The following is a 26,443-nucleotide window of genomic DNA, read 5'->3' on the forward strand; positions in this document are numbered from 1 at the left end:
CTCGCCTAACCATATTAGCAACTCTCCAATAGGACTTTCACTCGCCAAAAACTTTTTAGGCTTCTGAGTGCCTTCAGCTCAAAAATGGGTGAGCCAAGATGGGCTTGCCAATCCATTTAGGCATGTCGCCTTTCCAACTACCATCTCGGAAAATTGGCCTTTTGAATCAAACTCAACTCCAACCTACACATTTAACACACGTTATTGAAAACATTTAAAAACTTGGTTTGCCTCCCAAGAACCTCTTTATTTTATGTCGTGGCATGATGTGGACACGCATTCAAGCATCGTCCAAATATACCACATTAATCATTCCCACACCTGGGCCTTCTCCAAAATACAACTTTAATCTTTTCCCATTGACTTTAAACCTTGAGGCATCATTATTCTCAACTTCAATAGCCTCATTTTCAAATACATGAATCACCTTGAAAGGGCCAGAGCACTTTGATTTTAGCTTTATGTGAATAAGTCATAGACGAGAATTGTAGAATAACACAAGATCACCAACTCAAACTCCCATTAAAGGATTTGGGAATCATGCCACTTCTTTATTCTCTCTTTATAAATTCCTGAGCTCTCACAAGCTCGAAGCCAAAAATCTTCCAAATCATGAAGTTGGTCAACTCTATCCTTCGACGCGACCTCCTAATTCAAATTCATAGTCTTCAAATCCCACAATGCTTTATGCTCAAGTTCAACCGGTAGTTGAAAATACTTTCCAAAACCCAATTGATATGACGACATGCCAATTTATGTCTATGTAGTTCTATACGCCAATAGAGCATCTTCTAACTTTCGGGACCAATTGGATCCATTTACATTAACAATCTTGGTCAAGATGCCTTTGATTTCCCGGTTGGACACCTCAACTTGGACACTTATTTTCAGATGATAGGGTGTGGCAACCTTATGCTTTACTCCATATTTACTCAGTAGTGAAGCAAACATGCGGTTGCAAAAGTGCTAACCACTATCACTATTAATCGGACGTGGAGTGCCAAATCTTGTGAAGATGACCCTTTTAGGAACTGAACAACACTTCACCCCTCATTGTTAGGTAAGTCCACTGCCTCTACCCATTTTGAAACATTATCCACTGCAACCAATATATATTTGTTCCCGTAGGATCTTACAAAAGGGGCCATAAAATCAATGCCGCAAACATCAAACAATTCTACGTCTAGAATAGGAGTGAGAGGTAATTCATGTCACCTTGACTCTCCTTATTTTTGGCATTGCTCATACTTCTTAACAAGAAAGTTGGTGTCTTGATATAGCATTGGAAAATAATAGACACTTTGGAGTACCTTAGCTGTTCTTCGTAATCCATTTGGTGCCCACCAACTGGCGACGTATGACGAGCGTAAAAAATAACATCGATCTCAACTTCCGGGACACACCTTCTAATCATTTGATCTACACACTCTTGAAATAGATAAGGCTCATCTTAAAAGTACTTCTTGTCATCAAAGAGTAACCTTTTTTGTTGATAAAAGTTCAGCCCTTCCGGAAGAATCCTGCACACACAAAATTAGCAAAATCCAAATATCATGGTGGAGAACTACTAGACATAACCATAACTAACTCATCCAGAAATTCCTCTTCGATATCTTTTTCACTGAACACAACCATATCGGACTCAAGCCTTGACAAGTGGTCTGCCACTTATTCTCACAATCTTTGCGATCCTTAACTTCAACACCCAATGAACCAAACATGGCTTTGCATCTTTCTTAGTAACCAAGTAGAGTATCACAACATGGTTGGTATATATCACCACCTTGGTCCCCAAAAGATAAGCTCTAAATTTCATTAAATTATACACCACGGCTAATAATTCTTGCTCAATAACGCTATAGTTATTTTGAGCCACATTTAATGTCTTGCTAGCATAATAGACGGGATGAAATAAGTTTCCCTTCCATTGGCCAAGCACAAGCCCCAAAGAAACGCAATTCACATTACGCATTAGCTCAAAAGAAATACTCCAATTCGGAGAAACAATGATAGGAGCCGACACAAGCTTCTCCTTAAGACATAAGAATGCTTTGACACAAGCTTTATCAAATTAGAATACACTCTCCTTTTCAAGTAATTTGCAAAGAGGATATGCCACTTTGGAGAAATCCTTAATAAACCTCCGGTAGAAACAGGCGTGGCCCAAGAATGTTTGTATACCTTTGATCAAAATAGGAGGAGGCAACCGAGGAATAATTTCAACCTTTGCTTGTTCAATCTGAATACCATGTCTCTAAAATTTATGGAGACCAACACAATATCTTCTTTCACCATAAAGGGGAATTTCTCCCAATTGAGAATAAGATTCATTTTAACACACATTTGCAAAACTCTCCCAAGATGTTCAAGGATAGCTTCGAATGTGTCCCCCATAATTGAGAAGTCATTCATGAAGACTTACATTGTGTCCTCCACCATATCGAAACTAGACAACATACACTTTTGAAAAGTCACAGGAGCATTACATAAATCAAATAGCATACGCTTGAATGCAAAAGTGCCATAATAGAGATTTGATTATAACCAAAATAACCATCCAAGAAATAATACTAACCATGAACAGTAAGTCTATCAAGCATTTGGTCCACGAAGGACATAGGAAAATGATCCTTTTTAGTCCAAGTATTTAACTTACGATAATCCATACACAATCTCCACCCAGTCACCGGCTTCATATACACTAATTCATTCTTTTCATTTGGGACAACGGTCATACTACCTTTCTTGGGAACACATTGAACCAGGCTTACCCATTTTCTATCCACAATAGGGTAGACAATGCCTACATCAAGCCACTAAATAATATCTTTATTCACCACCTCTTACATTGGGGGATTCAACCTCCTTTGATGCTTAATACTTGGCTTATAATCACTAGCCAACTGAATTTTCTAGGTGCAAATACCAAGAGGAATTCCCACAATATCGGAAATCATCCACCCAATAGCTTTGATTAACATTTTCAACACACTAAAAAGTGCTTGCAACTTGCCAATCAAGCAAATCCACAACAATAATAATCACAAAGTGCAATTTGCCCCCAAAAATACATACCAGAGATGGGAAGGGAGAACCTTCAATTCAAGCTTTGGTGTTTCAATGACTCATCCACACTTGAAACTTTATTTAAACTTGCAACTGCTTCATCAATCATGTCAATGACCGATATCACATGGAGGTCATTTGATTTCTTCATTGTTTTACAAACATTAAATATGACTTTCTCACCATTTACTCGGAATTTCAATTAACCACTTTCCACATTAATAAAGGCTTTATCAATAGCCAAGAATGGCATACCAAGAATAATAGAAACCTCTACATTGATCTCATAATTAAGAATCACAAAATCAGCCAGAAAAATAAACTTATCAACTTTTACCAAAATATCATAGAAGATGCATAGTGGTTGGTTTAGGCTCACCCAAATTAAGTTGCTTGAATGTAGCATAGGGGATCAAATTTATGCTTGTCCCCAAATATTAAAGTGATTTAGCAAATCGGTACAACCCAGTGGTAAAGGGAATAGTAAATGCTTTCAGATCATCTTTCTTTACGACCATGTTGCTTGACTTAATAGCACTATAAGTGTTAGACACCTCAATAGTCTTATAATCCATGCTCTTTTTCATCACCAATCCCTTCATAAATTTATCATAACTGGGCATCTCTAACAAAGCCTCAACCAATAGAAGATTGATAGAAAGGGTTTTGAAGATAAAAAGAAACTTTTGAAATTTTGCGTCTTCATCTCTCTTCTTCAATCATTGAGGGAATGGAGGATTCACCTTGGGAAATGACTTTTAAGTTAACCGAGGGAGAAAAAACTTCCACATTGTACTTTTTAGCATCACCAGAATCAACAACCTACGGTGCATCATCAATATCATTTGACCCTTTATTGTTTAATTCCTCGGCCAACTCATCACTTTCAAATACAGTAGTTTTTCCTTTACATGAACTACCCACTATATAATTAGATACTTCATTTTTATAACCTTATAACTCTAGGCCAAGATTTTCATACATTGTACATTATTATTCTTTGGATTAGCAACTGTATCACTAGGGAGACTCCCTTTTGGTCTCGAATTCAAGTGGGCAGAAATTTAACCCTCAAGTTGCTTAAGATACACCAAATGAGAGGTCACTATTTGGTTCAATGAGGAGAAATTATCCTTCATCCCTTTGAGCACTTTATCTGATCCTTCAACTTTGTTTTGAATTCAGGCAAGCATATCCTCAATTTGGAAGCTCTCGGGTCGACATTTGGTTCCTTGGGCTTGGGACGATCATGAGAAGATACATAATAATCTCTGTCACCATGGCTTTCTCTCCAGTTGTTTCCTCTATCATGTCAATCCCTTTCTCATTCTCTCCAACCACCTTCACTGTCTCTGTTCCAACCTTGATTCCTGCCCGGCCTTGGATAGCTAGGACGAGAACCCCCCACTTAATTTGCTAAAAATTGGAACTTTTCATTATACATTCCATCAAACTTAGTATCCTCCGGGTTTATCCCACTATTAGCATCTACAACATTCACAGTCATATAACCCCCACCCATGTTATGTTTTGACAACAAGAAGATTTGGCTCATCATCTTTGCCATATTCTCATCATGTTCATGGTTTTTCTCTAAATGTTATTTGGTCAGCCTAACATTGAGAGGAGACACATGATCCTCTTTTATGTTCCATGCATAATTGATTTTAGTCCTTTCATCAAGCAATGCTGATGCCACAACAAAAGGTTGACACATAATACCACCTCTAATAAGTTTATCAACCACTGCTTTGTTCACAATATCAAGACTACAATAAAAATATTATAACAATACATTTTACTATAGCCTATGAGGAGGACATTGTAAGAGTAAATTTTGAAACCTCAACCACGTTTCAGTATCGGCTCACCATTAACTCGCTTGAGTTTTGGATGCTATCCCTCAATTTCAGCATCTTCGAGAGTGGGAAAATCTTTTCATAGAAAATATTTATAAGCTCTTCCTAAGAAGTAATCGAGTCCCTTGGTAGCTCAGCTAACCACTTTATTGCTTCCCCTATTAGAGAAAAGGAAAACAACCTTAATCGAATAGACTCTTGAGAGATGTTCTTGAAGGAGAATAGATACACACATCCAAGAAATCCCGAATGTGGTCATAAGGGTCCTCATGAGAAAGTCCCCTGAAGAAGACTTTCATTTGTAGCAATTGTAGCATCGTCTTGGTCACATGAGAGATCGCATTACCCACAGTTAGGTGTAGCTTTATTGCATCAGAACTGCCTATTTGGTCAACATTGACATCATTCAAGTTCTCGATGTCGTCATTTTGACCATGAAGACAAGCAATGTTGCTCCCGTGAATGCTCATATATTCACCTAAAAAAACATAAATAATAAAACAATAGTAAGGAAATTCTACTATAATCAAAGTAGTTCACAAACAAACTTCAATAAAAAAAATACTAATCACTATTCCCCGGCAATGGTGCCATTTTTGATAAAGATCAAGTATATCTCTTATAATTCAAGGTGTAGATGATCATTGTCAATAAAAATATCCAATTAAAATTAGGGGTCGAATCCCACAAGGAATGGTATTTGAAAAGAATTCAAATATGATGTACGAAAGTGTTCTAACTTATTGTAGAGTTGAAATAAAGAAAGCGTGACATAATATAAATTCATAAATTTCAATTAACAATTAAAAGAGTTTAGTAGTCTATCGCTAACAAGATCAATGTTCACGGAGTTTAAAAAAATAGGTGAAGGACTTCTAGGGGAGGTGCATAGTTAGAATCATATTACGAATGAGGGTAAAAGTACAACTCAATATAGTTAATTATTGATTTGTAGGCTAGATTAAACAATTATTCGACAAACATCTTTCGATCACTAGTCTACATTCCATGAAAGCTCTCTCAAACCTAAACATAGATGCTATCACTAATTAACCCAATCTTTAGCATAATTTCTGCTTTCTCAAGAAATTCACATTTGCCATGCATGCATCAATGGCTATTCATTAATTCACCCACATTATATAACCTTCTCAAGAAAATATGAAGATAAAAAGTAGAACTAAGTTTGCAACCTTAATTCATAAATGAAAATATGTTGAATTAATAAAATCCATATCAAATTAACAAAGTATTGAGCTATTACAAGAACCCATATCAAATTAAAAAAATATTGAGCTATTACAAGTACCCAAGTTAAAAAACTACAATTCAACTACATTAGCACCCTAAAAGGACGGGGTTTAGCTACACATTACATAATTGAAAGAAATTATACCAAAGTAATTGTCTCCTATTAGTTTCAGCTGAATTATACTTCACTTTCAAATGCCCAATGTTAGAAATCCCAAATTCCACCCAAAAGCAATGTTCAAAACCCACAAAAATATACCAAATTCTCCTTCTTCCAAACTATTTATACCTTCCCCAGAAATTAGCAGAAAAACCACGCCTGAACCACTTCGACAATGCTAGTCTCGCTCGTCGAATGGTCAATGAGTCGCCGACCTTTGCTTACAGATCTTAAGTACTCTGTCTTTGTTTTAGCGAACTAGATTGATCTCATAGACCAGGTTGGCGAGTCTCCATTGGAGTTCTCCTTGCTTTTTTGTCTCTCAGACTGCTCAGGAATTCCAAAACTTTTTGGCGAGCTCACTACCACTTCGGTGGGTAGCCATTTTCTAAGTCCTCTCACCGTTTTGTCTCTTAAGCTGAGCAGTATTTTCAGTACATTTATGTGATCTCGATCTCTCTCGCCCCTTTACTTTGGCGAGTCGCATTTCAGGCTGTTGGCTCATCGATCTTGTTTGGCTATTTTCCTTATCCTTCAGGGCTCATTTGCAATCATGAGTTAAACTTGGAGAATTGCCAAGGACTTTTTACAAGCTCCAGTCTCTTTTTCACTATTTTGCCAACTTTATGGCTATTTTCTTCAATGTAGTGCCAATTCCTTGTCATTGATCCTTTATATATACAAATCAATACTTTAATGTTAGTTATGGATATAATCTAGGCAAAGAAGACAATATTATATTAGATTTTAAGCCCTAAATGAGTCAAAATTTCTGACTCATTAGTAGGCTCTAGAGCCATTCCCATGGTGCAAGCTGCTCAAGCTCTAGTCGCTCATCCCATCATCGTTACATTCCTTCAGATTGATGGAGCATTGAGCACTGATACCTTTTTTTGTCCATTTCAAGGGATTGTGATGACTGGCACTAAGCACAAGATGTTGACTAAGTTCTTTAAGCTGAAGCCTTTAGTGTTCTAGTGTTCTGTGTCACGACCCAACCCCATGGGCCATGACTAGTGCCCAAACTAGACATTCATATATATACCTGTTATCTATAATCAATCAGCAACTAAATATGATAGAGGACTTATACAGGCAGAACATCGCCTCAAAACTGTCATATATATATATATATATATATATATCCAAACCACTGGGAGTCACAATCGTCAAAAGATAACATAGTACGTAAGCCGATAAGGGTTTCACTACACATCACATTCCAAAATATACATGTATATACGCAAGCCGACAAGGCTTCCACTATGAATAGGAACGTTCCAAAATATAAGTCATACTAGTCAACTGGATAACATCTATATACCACCCACATATATGTTTACAAACCTCTAAGAATATCAATAGTAACATATGATGTAACAGGGCTCCGCCATACCAATGGATAAATAAATATATATATCAAAATATCTATACCAAAATTCTAAGCTGGCGGATCCCCGAAATGAATATTTGTACCTGTGGGCATGAAATGCCGCCCCCCGAAGAAAGGGGGTCAGTACGATATATGTACTGAGTATATAAAGCATAACATATCATAAATGAGATCACATCTGAAGTAGAGATTCAGGAGACAAGTATGATACTCAAGAAATCACTGTAGCTATGCCTTATGAAATAAAATGATGCATGATTATATCATATGTCATATCTGGCCCATTATAGACTCGGTGAATCTGTCATATACATGTATCATATTTGGCCCATCATGGGGCCCGGTGCCATCATCACATCATCATGTCATCATATTATATCATATATATATATATATATCATACCCGTCCCTCTAGTGAGGGACTCAATGAATAATGCAATAAAACTATACATGAATACATACCCGGCCCGGGACTCGGTGAAAGATATATTGAGGCATGAACAAGCAGAGTAGTGAGAAACCATATGCAAGTTAAATCATATTTGAGACTCGATGGAATAATCAAAATGAGCTATCATTCAAAAATTAAGACAATAGTCATATCAAGTACCTTTTGAATGTCACTATGGATTGCATCAAAATAGAACTTCTGGATATCTAGATCATTGGCCATCCAAGTGGCTCTAAGAATAGGAACTTCCTTAGAATCATATAAAAATCATATATTTGTTTCATAAAGATCATGCCGGAGAATAAAGGGCTAGCTTTACATGCTTACTACTTCCCAACGTATAGAAAAAACTTGAGAAGCAATAGCTCAATTATTGTAAGAGTTCTAACATTAAGGAGTTAATAAGAATCATGATGTATAACAAAATATAAATTATACCAAATTAGGATAGCTAGAGTTATACACATGTATCAAGTCATAATGATATAAGTTCTAGGAAATCAAGAACATTAGTCATCTTAGTGTATCTAAGAATACGAGGTTCTTTGAAATTTATGCATTCGTCGTCCGTTGCTTTCATATGGATCATGCCAAAAGAAAGAAGGGATAGGTTTACATACCTTTAGCATTTATCCACACACAACATGTATATGCTTCCCCATAGGATCTTAACCTATATTAATACATTACGCACTATGATAGGGCTATGGAAAGGCATAAAACGTACTTCGTCGTTAGTAGGTTATTTTTGAAAATTTGGACAGCACCTCCCCTAAACTTCAGCACCATTTTTCGAGTATATAAAAGCACAACTGGGTTTTAGAGCCTAAATGAATGTTTTAGATATATGAAATAGATTTCCCGTACATATTTAATCACTCAAAAAGGAGCTTTATACAAGGAATTATGATAAAATTACTAATAGAAGTCCCATCCAAAAATGGGTTTTCCAAACAAAAGTCTAGGCAGCAACTCTCTTAATATTTTAGGCCACAATAATAACTACAACATTACTCAAAATTAATCTATCATTCTTAGCTTAGAACAGCCCCAACATGACCTAAATGGAGATTTAACATTAACATATATAATCCCTTCACTTTTAACACATAATCCATAATAATAATAGCAACAACAACAATCAACCCAATCTAATTTCAAAAACTCTAATTTTAATACCAATACTAATCATGGGGTTTTCTTGCTTCCAATTCCATTTAATACAAGTGAATATCTTTATTATAACATTATTGGTAAGTTAAGGCAGCCCACATTCACAACATTCAACAATAATTCCAAATCCATATGCAACTACTACATCTTCATGTTATCTTTAATGATCCATAGTCTTATCGAAACAATCCTAAAACAGCCCAACCAATATACAATGCAACATATAACCTTAATTATCATTAATCTTTCAAGCTCAACAAGAACAACAACCACCTATAAAAACAGCCCCTAACTCACAATATAAAGAGGCTCAAAACCTTGTGATTACTTGTGAACACACCAAGAAAACTACATACGATTTTACACCTTATTGCGTACTAACTTTTCTTCTAATTTTCGTGATACATAGCAGCAGTCAAAATACCATTATATCACCTTATTCATATACAAATAAACAATATTATTACCACTAAAATACTTACAACAGCCCACAATAACTTTAGATTCAACTTTAACCACTAAATACCTTTATTCTCATCACAAAATCTATATCCATAACAATCAAAATACTAAGAAAATATTATTCACCATTTTCTACACCAAAACAGTCCCCAACATCTTCCACATATTTCAATCATCAACACCCATAATTTCATATATTCACCACACATTTATCAATTTACACAAGTTTAAATCCTCTAAAATATGTAGAAAAAGATTGAATCTTACCTTAGGCTTTTATGACACAATTTGCTTGGAAACTTGATGGCTTGGTTCATCAATATTTTTGTTTACTTGAAGACTCCATCCTTGCTGCCATAACCTTGAAGAATCACCATACTTTACCCCTTAATTTCTGCCTCAAGCCAAGGCTTGGTCGATTTCTCTTTCTCTCTATATTTCTCACTACTTTCGTCATAGAATTATGTAGGGTTGGAAAATATTTTTGGTGTAGATTTTTTTTATCAAAGTCATGTTTCTATGGACCTTCTAAAGGGTTGAAACACTTGAAGAAAACTACTTTTAATCACCAAGCTTGGTGCTCAAACTTGCTGCCATGGCCGAACTCTCTCTCTATATATACTTGGTAAAGATGAGCTTCTCTCTTTTTCCAAAATATTCTGAAGTTAGAAAATGTTTTTGGCTATTATTTTAGTCAACAAGTAGACAAGTTGTGCTGCCCAAGGTGGCCATTTGTCCCCTACTAAAGGATGGGCCAATCGAAATTGGTCATATGGCATTGGGGGACCAGTTGTCGTCCCACTATTAACTTAATTCATCTCAATTAATCTCAAATTCCTACTTACTAATCCAACCATGGTTAATTAATTCATAATCTCAACTAATATCTACTAATTAGAATTAGGAATTAAATATTTCTACTTTATGTCCAAAAATAATCCCATCTTTAACTTGGGTCGATTCTCTTACGACTAACTCGACTTATGAAATTACAGAATATAATAGTCCATTAGCTCTCGAATAGTCCAATATGAAAAATTATAGAATATAACAATTATCATACTATTTATGATATGTTTTAAGCCTACTTATAGTGATAAAGGGCGGTGGAGTGGTCCTGCCACGTCTCCACCACGTGTCTGGCTCTCTACTTGCGACCAATGCCTTTGTGTAGTCAAATAGTCATATATATTGATTCTAGTATCGAATAAATTCCCACGACCTATGGTTGGAAATATAATTGAATTATCTACAACTTTTATTTTAGGAGTTTTCCCAAATTCTCAAATAATGATAGGGTTATGGTCTCCCCAAGTCAGATCACCCAAAAACATAACTTAAAAACATCTTTTTGGAGGGCTTACACTTGGATTTGGCCCAAGGGTCCTTGTTGAGTTGTGTTTAAATTTATATATATTATCTATATAACTTATCATATGTCCTTTCTATAAAAATCCCATCATGTGAGCTCCACCTCAGCTCACATGAAACCAACTATAGCCTTAGTAACATAAAATTTTCTAGGATGTAACATTCTGAGAGTGAGGATGCCTACGAATTCATCTGGGATTTCTATGAGAGACTCAATAAGTTGGTCATATTACACCATCATAAAGTTGAGTTCGTAGCTTTTCAGCTTCAAGGTGAAGCTAAGTAGTGATGGAGAACCTTTGTAGAACATCAATTGTTAGTTTTTCCTCCACTCACTTGGGTTTAGTTCCATGACCTATTTTTGGAGAAGTATGTGCCCAAGAATCTAAGAGATCACAAGAAGGAAGGGTTTATAACTCTTGGGTAGGGTAACATGATTGTAGCTGCTTATGAGGCTAAGTTTCATGCCTTATCTAGATATGCTATATATAGTTTGTGACTACAGAGGGGGAGAGGATCCATCTGTTCATCAAGGGGTTAAATCCTGAGTTAAAGATATTGTCTATTCATATGACCTCTGTAGGCAGAAGCTTTAATGAAATGACAGACTTTGTGAAGAAAGTAGAAGGAGTTTGATGAGATAGGTAAGCCAATGCTTTGTCTATGAAGCCTAAGAATATAGATAATTTCAATGGTTCTTACTCCAGAGGTTCATTTAGACTGGGCTTTGAAGCCTGGTCAATTAAGTTAGCCATACCCACTTTTATAGGTGGGTAATCAAGGATTTCACAATAAAATTCTTCTCAGGATGGTCAAAAAGCTTCTTTTTAATTAGACAACAAATCATCCCTTGACCACATTTGTTATAATTATGGGGAACCAGGGCACATGAGGAGAAATTATACCTACTCTCACATGACTGGTCCCGCACAACAGTAGATTCCAAGCAGAAAGGTTGCCCATCAGAATGAGAGGGCATAATCTTATGCTTTTTTGGGTAGAACAGAGGTTGAGGTGTCTAATGCAGTAATCAAAGGTACTATTCTTGTCTATTATCGGATGACTACTGTCTTGTTGGATTCCAATTCTAGTTATTCTTATGTTTGAGTATAGTTTGCCTTAGGTTTTGATATAATTAGTGGTATCTTGATGCCCCCATCTATGTTTCTATCCCAGTTAGAGAGTCTGTTATAGTCACCCATGTCTATCATGCCTATTCTATTATGTTTATGGGTTTTTAGACTAGGATTTATTTAGTGATCCTGAATATGACTGATTTTGATATAATCTTAGGCATGACTTGGTTGTCCCCTTATTATGTTGTGCTTAACTATAATGCTAAGACTGTGACTCTAGAGATCTCGGGTAGGGAAAGATTAGAGTGGAAAAGGGTGTATAAGCCTAAGCCAGCTAAGATCATCTCTTTCATCTAAGCTAGAAAATTGGTAGGGTAGGGATGGTTGGCATTCTTGGCTCACAGGATGGTGAAGCCGAATCCCCTTTTATTGGGTCTATTCCTATAGTGTCTGAGTTTAAAGAGGTGTTTCCTAGTGATTTTCTTGGCATGTCTTTAGATAGAGATATAAAATTTTGTATTGACTTAGAGCCGGGCACTCGTCCAATCTCTATCTTTCCTTATTGCAGAAAAGGTCCTCTCAATAATCTAAGGCCCACACCGAATATGGAATGAACTGTCTCATGACATTCTGAACCCAGTCATGGCTCCAACAGAATTAAAGGAGCTTAAGACTCAAATCTAAGAACTCTTTAATAAAGGTTTCATCTGTCCTAGTGCTTCCCTGTGGGGTTCTATGGTCGTGTTTGTTAAAGAGAAGGATGATAGTATGAGCATGTGCATAGACTATTGGTAGTTGAATAGGGTCACCATAAAAAATAAGTACTCATTGCCTCATATTGATGATCTCTTTAAGCAGTTTTAGGGTGCATCAATATTTTCTAAAATTGATCTAAGGTCTGGTTACTATTAGCTAACATTTAGGCTTGAGAATGTAACTAAAATGATATTCAGAACTTGGTATGGTCACTATGAGTTCTTGGTAATGTAGTTTGGGTTTACCAATGCACCTGCAACCTTCATGAGTTTGATGAATGAGGTATTCAAACCGCACCTGGATTCTTTTGTAATGGTGTTGATAGATGATATTTTGGTCCATTCAAAGAGTAAGGAAAAACATGCAGACCATTTTTCTGTTGTTTTGATGTCCTGGGAAACATAAATTGTATGAAAATTTTCTAAGTGTAAATTTTGGTTGTCTTCTGTGGCTTTTTTGGGGCATGTGGTTTCAAAAGAAAGGGGTGATGATAGATTCTTAAAAGATTATAGTAGTCATGAACGGGGTCCGGCCTAGTTTTATTACTGAGGTTAGGATTTTTGTGGGGCTTGCCAGCTATTTTTGGCGGTTTGTGAAAAGTTTTTCTTCTGTTGCCACATACTTGACTAGACTGACTCAAAAGGAAGTATCATTTGAGTGGACTAACAAATCTGAAGAGAGCTTCCAAAAGCTCAAGACTTTTCTAACCACAATACTTATTCTGACATTATCAGTCGAAGGTAAGGATTTCATTATTTATCATGATGCTTCACATTCGAGCTTGGATGCTGTGTTAATGCAGAATAATAATTTCATAGCTTATACCTCACGATAGTTAAAGTTTTATGAGAGGAACTATCCGACATATGATTTAAAGTTGGCAGTGGTAGTATTTGCTCTCATTATTTGATGACATTATTTGTATGGTGTCAAGTGTGAGGTGTTTACTGATCATCACTACTTACATCATGTGTTTACTCAGAAAGACTTGAATATGAGACTATAAAGCTGGATGGAGTTTCTTAAAGATTATGATGTCACCATTCAGTATCATTTGGGAAAGTCTAATATGGTGGCAAACATATTAAGCTGGAAACCAGGAAGTTTGGGCAGTCTAATTCATTTAGGTGTTTCTAAATGGCCCTTGGTTAGAGAGATTCAGGCTTTGGACACTAAGTTCATGAAACTACGCATCTCAAAGAAAGATGGGGTGCTGGCCAGTATTGAGGTTAGGCCTATTTTAATATAAGAGATTTAGGGAAAACAATTTGATGATGAGAGTTTGAATGAGATTAGAAGGAAGACATTATATGTCAAAGCAAAGGATGCACTCTTGATGCAAGTGGGGTGCTCAGTTTTAGGGGAAGAATTTGTGTTTCCCAAGTGGATGACTTGATTCAAAAAGTGTTGACAGAGTCTCATGGTTCACAATACTCCATCTATCCAGGTGTGACCAGGATAAATCAGGATCTATAGTGGCTTATTGGTGGCCTAGCATGAAGAAAGACATAACTGAGTTTGTGGCTAAGTGTCAAAATTTTCAGCAAGTGAAGTATGAGTATCAAAGGTCTACAGGTTTACTTCAAAGGATGTCTAGGAAATGGAAGTGGGAACGGATAGCTATGGATTTTATGGTGGTCTTCCTAAAACCTTAGGAAAGTTTAACTCCATTTGGGTTATGGTGGACAGACTAACGAAGAGTGGCTTATAATGTTGAGTAGTTGGCAAAGGTCTATGTGAATGAGATAGTAAGGTTGTACAGGGTGCCCTTTTCTATCATCTCAGACTAGGGTACACAGTTTACATCCAAGATTCGGGGAAATTGCATGAGAAGTTGGTCACTAAACTCACTTTCAGCATAACCTTCTATCCACAGACTGATGGTCAGTTGGAGAGAAAAATTCTAGTGTTGGAAGCATGTCGAGGGCATGTGTAATTGACTTTGGAGGATATTGAGATAAATTCCTACCTTTGTGTGAGTTCTCTTATTCTAGTGTTGGAAGACATGTCGAGGGCATGTGTAATTGACTTTGGAGGATATTGAGATACATTCCTACCTTTGTATGAGTTCTCTTATTACAATAATTATCGTTCAAGCATTGACATGACACCATTCAAAGCACTTTAAGGGAGGGGATGTAGATCGCCCATAGGGTGGTTTGAGGCTGGAGATATGAAATTTTTAGAGGTTAATCTGGTAAGGAATGCTCATGATAAGGTAAGGAGTATCCAAGCTAAGCTCCTTTCAACCGTGAGTCGATCAAAGGAGTATGCAGATTGCAAGGTGACGGATGTGACATTTCAGGCAGGGGTGCAAGTTTTTCTAAAGGTGTCACCATGAAGGGTTTTATGAGATTTGGCAAGAAAGGCAAGCTAGTCCTTGCTATATTGGCCCATTTGAGATTCTTGATCGTGTAGGGCCAGTGACTTATCGATTACTCTACCACTTAGACTATTTGGAGTCCATTCAGTGTTTCATGTTTCCATGTTGAAAAGGTACTATGGGGATAGAGATTATATCATAAAATAAAACTTAATCTAATTAGACAAGGACATTTAGTATGAGGAATAACCAATTGAAATTATTGATCATGGTGCCCGAAAGCTAAGGACTAAGGAGACTAAGTCGGTAAAGGTTTAATGGAAGCATCGTCTGGTTGAGAATGAGAATTGGGAAATCGATAAGGACATGTGAGACAATTATCCCTAGTTGTTTGACGATTTAGATGCTACCCTATCCTTGCCTTAGCCCATTTTCCCTATTTTTATCACTCTGGGAAGAGTGATGGATAAATTGGTATCTTTTGTAATGATATGTTTCCATCTTAATGGATAATCTAATGGGAAAGGAATTTGTTCCATAAAACTTTTGAGTATTAACTTGAAAATTTTGAGCCTAGATCAGACTTGGATGGAATTTGTGTTAGGTGAGGTTTGGGGTAATTCGGTAATAGCCAAGTCATTAAGGAGCCTGTATAACTTTACGAAATTGAATTCGAGCTAGTAGAACTCCCATAATTGATCTTGGTGTGAAAGAGGTCTTTTGGAACGTCAAGGATTGAGGGCCTGTTACAAAATAGGGGCTTGGGGACTCAAATATCAAGTTTTTATTCCCGTGCAACCTCCCATGGTAGTATTATTCCCTCTATGGCATGGCTCCAAGGCATGGTAAGTGACGCCATGGCTGGACAATCACTGATTTAAACTGGGAAAAGTCTCAAAATTATTTTTATTTCTCCCACTTTATTCTTGAGAGACTAGAAGCAAACTAGGGCAATTTTCCTTTAGCTTCCACCAATTATCATGTTAAAGGTAAGTAAATTGTTCCTCTAACTTGTTAATTTATTCCTATACCTTAGAATCAATGGGAACTTTCTTAAGTGAAGCTTTTGGCCTGAATTAATGGTGGAAAAACCTAGTTGGGGGAGATGATCATGAAAGTGGCCAAGGGTTAGGATTTTAATAAATTTCCAGTATTGTAGGCCATTATTGATTAATTTCTTGTATTTCTTGAAGAACAAGCCAAGAGACTTCTATAAAGAAAAGTTTCGGCTCTTTAGAGTTTCGAAGGCTTGGTTTAGAGGTAGGTGATGGTTTATTTTCCCATCTGGATTATATGTACCTATTAATTGCAATGATAGTATTGCGTGCACATATATGACTAGGGAAAAATATATTGAACTTAATAAATAACTATTGTGATCAATTGCATGCAATGAATTAGATACTTGATTGTGCAAGTTTGTGAACTATTCATTATTAATTGTGATTGTGTTTGTGGTTGTTGGATAGGATACTATGCTGGTATATATCGGATCAGGTATCATGCCGAATCATAATTGAATTGGGTACCATGCCAGTACATATTGGATTGGGTGTCACGCTGACACATATTAGATTGGGTACCACATAGGTACAAACTAACACTTTTGGTATGGGTTCCATGAGAGGACCGTTGTTGACTATTGTATTTGTGATTGACACTGTGAAACTGTATATTGATTATGAAATGATAATTGGTAATGTGTTCTGTATATGCCTATTTTTACTATGTTGTAGTTACTTGTGTATATTTCACTTACTAGACTGGCTGCGTGATCCTATTAATACACTGTTATTGTGTGTATTAATACTATACTTGCTCTTTCTTTGTTGAGTATAGGGAATCTACATGCGGTTGTTGACATACCTTAATTAGGAGATCAGTAAGTATTGAATTCAAGGGTGAGCTAGTTCTTTCAGGCTATTGTGGATTCCTCTAGGATCTCAATCCTATTCTTTCGGACTTAGACCTTTCATACTTTATTTATATTATAGTTTCGGGGCTATATCCCCTTACTCTTAGAATTGTTACTTCGTAGAGTTTGGTACAATGAATTTCAAGTCCTGGGGGGTTTGGCTTCCGCATGTTTGACTATATTATGTTTGTATTTTTAATTTCACAAGTTTATGAGAACTCAGTTTAAAATCTATCTTCAAAAACTATTTTCACAATCTTTTGAATGCCTATTTCTGTGTTAGTATGCTAGTTGGGGTATAATTTTGGGTCTCCTTCCAGAGGGTTAGTATGGGTGCCACTCATGGTCCATTTGAATCATGAAAAGACAATTCTACTTTATCTATTGTGCCAAGCAAACCTTCTTTAGCTAAGCGGTTCATTCTTTGCTGACCAATATGGCCAAGCCTATCATGCCATGTTTTTACATCACTCTCACAATTAAAAGAAGTAAATAAGGAAAAACTAATATAATTATTATTGAGACTTTGACAAACATCAAATACAAACAACCGATCATAAAAATAATCAGTTCCATAATTTATCTTGACCAAATACATATTCATAACATATTCATGAAAGAAAAAATTAAATCCTAACCTAATCAATATTCGGTCAGAGACTAGATTATGATGAATTGATGGGGAAAATAATACATCATGTAGGAGTAGAGTTCGGCCACCACACATTTTAAGTTTGTAAGTACCAATCCCTTTAACCTCCTCTTTGGAGTTATTTTCTACATACACCCATTTGGATCTTCATGGGATTCATCGATAATCTATGAAAACTTCTATTTCCATTGCTATATGTTTGTTGGCTCCCGAGTCTACTATCCACATAGAAGTGACTCAGTTAAAAAAATATAACAAGAAATATTTACATCACTATGTAAATTATTCATAAGGTCATGTACCTTTTTAGGCTAAGGACCATCACGAGTAAAGTGTCCCTTGTTCTTACAATTATATCACTTAAGATTAGTTATAGTCCTATTTTATATAACACCCTTCAAAATTCTCACAAGTGCCTTAAGAATGCCTTGGAAATAGGCTGCTCAAGTAATGCATTATCCTTAATTTTTTTGGAAAATCCGAGTTCGATCTATCGATCAGGGGTCAAAACCTACAGGAAAATAGTCTCAGTGGATTTTTAGGACCCGTAGATCGAAAGATAGATTTCTCAAGAAACTGCGCGAACCAGTAAGGTCCGCGACAAGTTGGCATCGCGGACTTGCTTGCCTCCGCATCGCGGACCTGTCAATTTATTTTTGGCTGAATTTAGTTTTTAGTAAGGGCACTTTAGACTTTTTCCTAAATTGTTAGCTAATAAACCTAGACGTTTTTAGGACATAATTCAACTCTATAATTTAACCTAAACCCCTAATTCTATTCATTTTTCTATAATTCACTTACTCAAATATTTTTCTCTCTACAAAAGACTCTCAAGGAATCCATTGAAGACTTCAAGTAAATTCTCTCAAGCTCTCCATCAAAACTCTCAAGTTCTTCCAAATTAATTGGTGTTCTCACTTAAGGTATGTAGGCATTGATTCCTAGATCCTTTCATCCATGAAGTCCAATCAATTTTTCAAGGTTTTTTATCAAATTAAAGTATGGTATTTTATGGGTTTTATGGTCTCTATTTGTATTGCATGAATTATGATTTAAAGTATGATCATTAGTCTATTTTGATATAAATTAATGGTTATTGCATTAAATTGAAGAGTTTTCCCATGAATTCTCCTATTTTGATTTTCAGGGTTCATGATGTAAAATATGAGTATTTTCAATTATACTTCCTAATGATATTATCTATATGAATTATGTATGGGATGATACAAAGTTTATGATCATGCATGTTTTAAAGTCAATTTCATGATTTTTAAATCAATTGATTATGCATTCATGTCTTACCCTAATTTCAAGTATAAGCTACGATCATGAATTTCCAAGTATGAATTATGATTATGTATTTCAATTATGATCATGGACTATAAGTATGTTTTGAATGATGATTTTCATGCAAATTATGAAAAATGTGACTTAGGGCGCTATGTGGTGAGTTTAGGCCTAACGATATGAATTATGCAAATATGATTATAATGATGAAAGGACAATTCTCACATTACAAGTATGTTATGAAAAAGAGATACTCTATGATTTTAAACCTATGATAATGACTATAATATATGAAATTATGATTTTTATGCTATGTATGTATTCCGTGGGATTTGACTTAGCACCGAGTGGACTTGAGGTGGAGGCCCTACCAAAAGCCTTAGTAGCAGCCTCATGTCCCATAAACTACTTGCCATCATAGGTTGCCTTCATGTCTTATCTATTGGATCCATATATATCGTATGTATGACCCGCCTAATAAGGTAGAGTCTACCTTAGCAAGTAGATTCCCTTGTTTTGCATTGTATGGGGAGACAACAGGATTCCATGTTATAGCTCGCATTGTCTTATTGTCGGTTATGGTTCATATACTATATATGCATGATCTCTTAAGTATGCTATGATTTAAATTATGCTTTTCAAATGCTTTGGTCAATATGATTTTCGCATGACTTTACTTATCTCATCTTATCATGTGTTTTACTTGACCATTGCATTCCATGATTTACGCTGCATGTCACGCCTCATACTTAGTACATTCCAATGTACTAATGCATATTTTTTGCCTACATTGTCTCATAATGTAGGGGTTGAGGTTGAAAATTATACTCATCTATGTGGCTAATTAAGCTTTTTTATCCGGTGGTATTTGTGGTGAGTCATCATTTATCGGGTACTAGTCATCGAGTTAGTTATTGTTTTAAAAGACTTTTGTTATATTTCATTTTGAGGGTAATCTAGGGACATGTCTTATCCCCCATCCATATTCATGACTAGAGGCATCTAGTTGGACAAATATTTCGAGTCTATGTTGTCATGTGACATTCTTCATTTACTATTCATGGTTTAGACTCTCTTATGATGTTTCTGCTTTTATTTTACCTTGTATATGCTTATGATATGTACAAGAGGCTTGGTAAGAGTCCTTCGGGGTTTTGATTACCGTGTTACAACTAGGCCCTAGGTTGGGTCGTGACAAACTTGGTATCAGAGCACAAGGTTTTTCAAGTGTCCTAGGGTGTCCAACATGCTGTGTCAAGTAGAATCTTATTCATGGGTGTGAAGCATGCCACACTTATGAGTATGAGGCTATAAGGTGTTTAGGGAATTCTCACTTCTTTCATGATCCATGTCGTGTGATAGATTGGTACTCTAAGACCTTCCCTCCTAATGATTGTTCTTTGTGATTTTTAGAACATGCCTCTGAGAAGATAAATCCATCAAGATATAACTAATAAGGAGTTTTGGACCACTATCACTATGCTAGCTCGCATAATGGCCAACCAAGGAGTAATAGCTCCTCTAAATGTGATCACACCGGCTTCAAAAGTTAGAGACTTCATAATGATAAACCCTCCCGAGTTCCATGGTTCGAAAGGCGATGAGGATACCCAAAACTTTATTTATAAGGTATATAAGATTACAGATATTATGGGAATGTCTTCGGAAGAGAAGGTGGAGATGGCGGCCTACCAGCATAGGGGTGTCGCTCGAGTGTGGTTTGACCAATGGAAGGCCGAAAGGGTTGAAAGAGGCCCTATAGGTTGGGAGGATTTCAAAGTTTCTTTTTTTGACCACTTCTTTCCCTTAGAGTTGAGGGAGGCGAAGGTGATGGTATTTATCAACTTGAAAAAGGGAGTATGAATGTGAGAGAGTATGCCCTCAACTTCATGAAATTATCGAAGTATGCTCCGGCTTTGGTGGTCGATCCTCGAGCCCGAATGAGTAAGTTTATATCAAGGGTTTTAGATTTGGTTGTTGAAGAATTTAAGACAACCATGTTAATAAAGGAAATGGATATATCTAGACTCATGACTCATGCTCAGCAAATTGAAGAGGAAAAGCTTAAGGGGGTTCCTAGATTGACTAAGAAGGCCCTAATTGAAATGGATCATCTTTTGATAACCCTTTAGTTCCTAGGTATCACACGGATAGGGTCCCTAACCCTAGATATCAAGGTGACAATTATAGTGGTCAAGCTTTTCTCGCATGCCAAAAGTGTAGAAGGTACTACTCGGGAGGTTGTTTAGCCAGTTCGGGTGTATGTTTTTATTGTGGTGCGAAGGATCATAATTTGAGGCACTGTCCATCGGTTGATAAGAATAATAAGGATAATCATTGGTGATCTCAGCCCTATCCCTCTGTGGGTCCCCAAAATTTATGTGGTGCTTCATCCGGTAAGCGTGAATTCCCTTTTTGAAATGGTAATGATTAGTATGGATTGGTTGCATACATCTTGTGCTTCTATAGATGGTAGAACTCATTGATTCAAGTTTCAATTCCCAAATGAGTCGATTCTATAATGGAAAGGTGATGATTCAGTAGTGAAAGGTAGCTTCAGTTCTTGTTTTAAGGCTCTAGTTTGGGGTAAGTGTTTGATCGAAATGGGTTGTTTGATCGAAATGGGTGTTTGTTTTGGATGTGGTAGAGGGGGGTACAAGGTATCCAAATTCCCTAACATGGGGAGACAAATATTTTCTCAAAGGGAAGATCCTCAAGGTGGACAATCTCAATTATCTGGCAGCCCACACCACAATAGGTTCTATGAACTTCAAGCTAGGCAAGAGATTGAGGAGTCTCCCGATGTGATTATGGGTAAGTGTGGGTGTTTGACCTTGATGTTTATGTTTTAGTTAATCCGGGTGCCATATTATCTTTTATTACTCCTTACCTTTCTATAAGATTTGATGTATGTCTTGAAATCTTTCTAGAGCCTTTTTTGGTTAATACCCTTATATGACTCAGTATTTAGGTGTAAGTTTGAGTAATGCTAATGAGGGTGGTGTTCATTTTTGAGATGGTTAGGAAATATGATAGATAGTGCATGAGAAATGGATCATTGATGAGAAGATAGAGGTTCTCTCACAAGGAGGAGATAGAGTATTTCATTGGCCGATTGTGTGTCCCAATGTTGATAGCCTAAGAGAAATGATATTGAGTAAAGTTCATAGCTCTCGATGGATGAGGTAGGGAAGATTGGGGGAACAATGGGTGTTCTGTATTGTGATAATTGTGGTATGCTTGGTCCATTTGAGGTTATAGATATGGAGGACAAGCTAGATGAAACCGTGTTATGTACAATAGATAGGTAAGAGTATATTGGTGTGACCTTTGGTAGAAATGAATGCTAGTGAGGATATAGAGATGCTAGGGTAGACAAGAAAATTATTAAGTAATGTTGACTTCAAGGGAGACATAAAGTGGTTAGAATGGTATGCTTGAATCTGTGGCTGTAGATATGTAAATAATTGTAGTAGTCTATTGATGACTTCTTGTTAAGGGTATCAAGTAAGTGTATTAGAGTTGTTGTAGAACTAGGCTTGAATGTAGTGTTGATGGCATATGGGTGAATGTACGATGCATTGTGTGTTTCTTTATTAGGTTTTGAGGTTTGTTGAATATGGGTAGTAAGGAGTAGTACTCTTGGGATAAATTTTCCTATAGAGGTGTAGTAGCCTAAGGTATATGAAGGTCATTTCGCTCTTCGCATTTGAGAGCTAGAGGCCGCGATCGCAAAGGGCAAGGTCATTGGATATCGCGCTCATGGGGATGAGTACCGCAGTCATGAAGTAAATTTTGGTTAGGCCTCATGATCACAGCCTAAGTCCCATTTCGGGTCTTGGAAAATTTAATGCCCGAGCCAGCAGCCTAAGTCCCATTTTAGTATTTGGAAAATTTAGGATTTTGAGAGCAATTCTTGGTCATTTTCATTCATTCTTGTCGCATTTTGTTGGAAATATTTGCGGGGATGATCCAGAACCTTTTCTCATCTTAGAAACCTTATACATCTTGTTTAATTTTTGTTGAAATCTTCCATTTTGACCCTCATAGGGTTTGGTTTTGGTAGAGTTGATTTGAGCCCTTTTGTTGCTCGGATTGTGCTTATTTTTGGGCACAAGTTCCTTGAACTATTTGGAACCTTGTGAAAGAATTGGTTTTTCAATTTTGTGCATGGGTTTCAATGTCAAATTTCAACCTGATTTTTGATTCCTTTTTATATTGTGGTAATATAGGCATCGTTAGCTTTGTTTTGACGTGTTGTTTGATAATTTGATAGAGTGGCATCGTTCGGAGGCATATCGGAAAGGAAAAGTTTCAATTTAACAGTTTGTGTGCAGTTTCGGCCTTGAGGTAGACAATGGTTTCTTCATGTTAGACTTGGCTCAGTTAGAATTTACATATTTTGAGTAGTAGCATATGTTTAGATTGGTAAATTTAGGTGTTGATATTCTTTTAAGGAAAATAGGAGTTGATGGCCATCGTGGGTGATTTGTTTGGATCTTAGCGGTTGAAGCCTTTCTTTAGGTATTTTCTTATCTTGTTGTAGTATCCTTAGAACTTACTACTAGGTGAGTAAAATCTTAGGATTGACTAAAATCTTAGGATGCCACTCATTCAGCTCGGTTGATTTTGTTGCCCTTTTTGGTGTATTTTTGGCTTATGCTTGAGGTTACTTACTTGTATTATCAAAATGTTGGGCCCGAGGCCATGCTTTTGGTACACCGGAGTTCCAGGTTAGTGAGTTGATGCCCTTGATGGGGTTTTTCCCTAGCTTTGTGTAATATATGATTTTGATATGCTACTTGCCTCAGTTGCTTCACCGATGTTTAAAATCTTTTTTAATGAATGAATAAATGATGATACTAAGACTTTGGTAAATGAATAAATATAAGGTTTTGGAAATTATTGGTGATATCATTATTTATGGAATTTCATGATTTGATGAGCTCAAGCTTGATTTCATGCGGCTCTTTTATTGACTTTGGGCTACACTGTTATATTTACTGTTGATAAGCTCGAGGTGTGAATTCCAGGCGGTCTGTTGATACATATTCCAGGTTATTACCTTGATATAGATGAGCTCGAGAGTTATTTCGGTGCTCTTCTAGTATTCTGTGAGTTAAGGCAACTATACTGGTTATCTGTTGTTGTTGGGTTATTAGGACTTTTATGTTATCCCCATACCTCGATGCACCCGTAGTTGTAGTTTATGACTCATTTATATTATTATTGGTCTAGCGTCAGTTCATCATTTTTGGTCACTTTTGGGCCTTTTTGTATATTTTGTATCGTATTTACATATCTATACCTTTGACCAATCTCTTTTGTTTTGTTATTCTTGCTTCCATTTTCTTATGTTACTACTTAATTATTTAAATTGATGTTTGACTTCTGATTTTGAGTTGGGTTTGGCCTACCTACTTTGAGGGTTATAGTAGGCATCATCATGAATCAAATTCGGATCGTGCAGAGAGGTATCAGAGCTTAAGATCATCGGTCTCACCAGTGCAGTACCAAGTATCTAGTAGAGTCTTGCACATAAATACGATGATGTTCGTATCTAATCTTCGAAAGGCTATAAGATATTGTTAGGAATTGAATCACTATCCTTCTTGCTGACTTGTACTAATGATGATAAACACCTCTAAATCCTAATTGTTTCACCTTTTATCAGATAGCGAGGACAAGATGACCCGAGGCGGACAAGGACCCCCTATGCCTACAGATAGAGCCTCATCTCAGGGTAGAGATCAAAGTCAATATAGAGGCCTAGGATCAAGACTAGTACCAAAGCCAGATATAGAGGTTGAGCGATTTGAGCATCAGCCGGTGTAGGTAGATCCATCCCAACCCCCACTTGGATTCATGGCCACACTAGTGTTGCAGGACACTCTGGCTAGGATCCTCAGCTTTATGGAGGGTATGTCCCGAGGAGGGACCTTGCCTAGCACTTCGGTCGGACCTTAGGTTCGAGAGGAGGCACATACTTCAGGCTAGGCCAAGGCACAATATAATTAGACCCCAGTCCTACAGTCTACTACTACAACTTCCCATCCGGTGATTTAGCTTATTCCTACAGTTGTTTAGCACATGGAAACCAGGCCAATTATGACTACAAAGGAGCAGAAGATGGTGGAGAGGTTTATTAGATGAGTTCCTCCCAGGTTCTCTGTGTCGCGGGTGAGGATGCCTAGAGTTTTTTGTTAGTTTCAAGGAGAGGTTGCAGAACCTCGGATTGGTGTAGTCCCACAGGGCTGATAACAATGCATTCTAGCTAGATGGACCAGCGAAATAGTGATGGAGATCTTATCTTAGCTTCAGACCCGCGAGATCGTTGCCGATATCATAGACTCAGTTCTCTGAGGCTTTCTTGGAGAAGTATGTACCCCGCAATTTGAGGGAGAGGATGAGAGATGAGAATACATCACTGGTATATGGATCAATGAAAGTCACAGTGTATGAGTCTCGGTTCCATTAGTTATCAAGACATGCCACCATGATTATCCTGACAAAGAAGGAGCGGGTGCGTCGGTTTGTCATAGGGTTATCTGTTCCTTACAAGTTGGCTAAAGAGAATATGGTTGCATCAGGATCTTCATTCTAGAGGATAGTAGATCATGCCCGTATAATTAAGGTTATACGTGGTGAGGCCGACGAAGACAGCGACAAGAGGCCTCGCCGTCAGGGCAGTTTCAATGGATGCCAGTCACATGGTAGGGGTTCTTTTGGTAGAGGTTATACACAGAAGTATCCACCTAGTAGGCCAGTTCAAGCAGCCTTACAACTTACCAAAGGTGGATCAGAGGGTATTAGTGGTTAGAGCAACTAGACTTCGAGTCAGTCTTCTCGGGTTCAGGCTTCTGGTTATTCAAGTCGTGGTGGTTATTCAAGTGAAGCCGTGTCATCACAGAAAGGTCCATTTATAGGGTCATTTTATGAGTGTGGTGTGATAGGAAACTTTGATAGGGATTGCCCTACGATCAGCCATCGCAGTTGCTAGGGTCAGTAGGTTCAGGTCCCAGGGCCCAGTTTAGCTACCTAGAGAGGGTGCATAGGGTGGCAGGGGTTCTGAGGGTACTAGGGGTGGTCTACTTTACTTCAGTTTTTTATGTTACTACTCAATTATTTAAATTGATGTTTGACTTCTGCTTTTGAGTTGGATTTGTCTTGCCTACTGGAGAATTATAGTAGGCGCCATCATGACCCGAATTCGGATAGTGACATATAAAGTAACATGAGACAACTATG

This window comes from Solanum dulcamara, chromosome 2 (assembly GCF_947179165.1).
Source record: "Solanum dulcamara chromosome 2, daSolDulc1.2, whole genome shotgun sequence".
Classification (NCBI taxonomy): domain Eukaryota; kingdom Viridiplantae; phylum Streptophyta; class Magnoliopsida; order Solanales; family Solanaceae; genus Solanum; species Solanum dulcamara.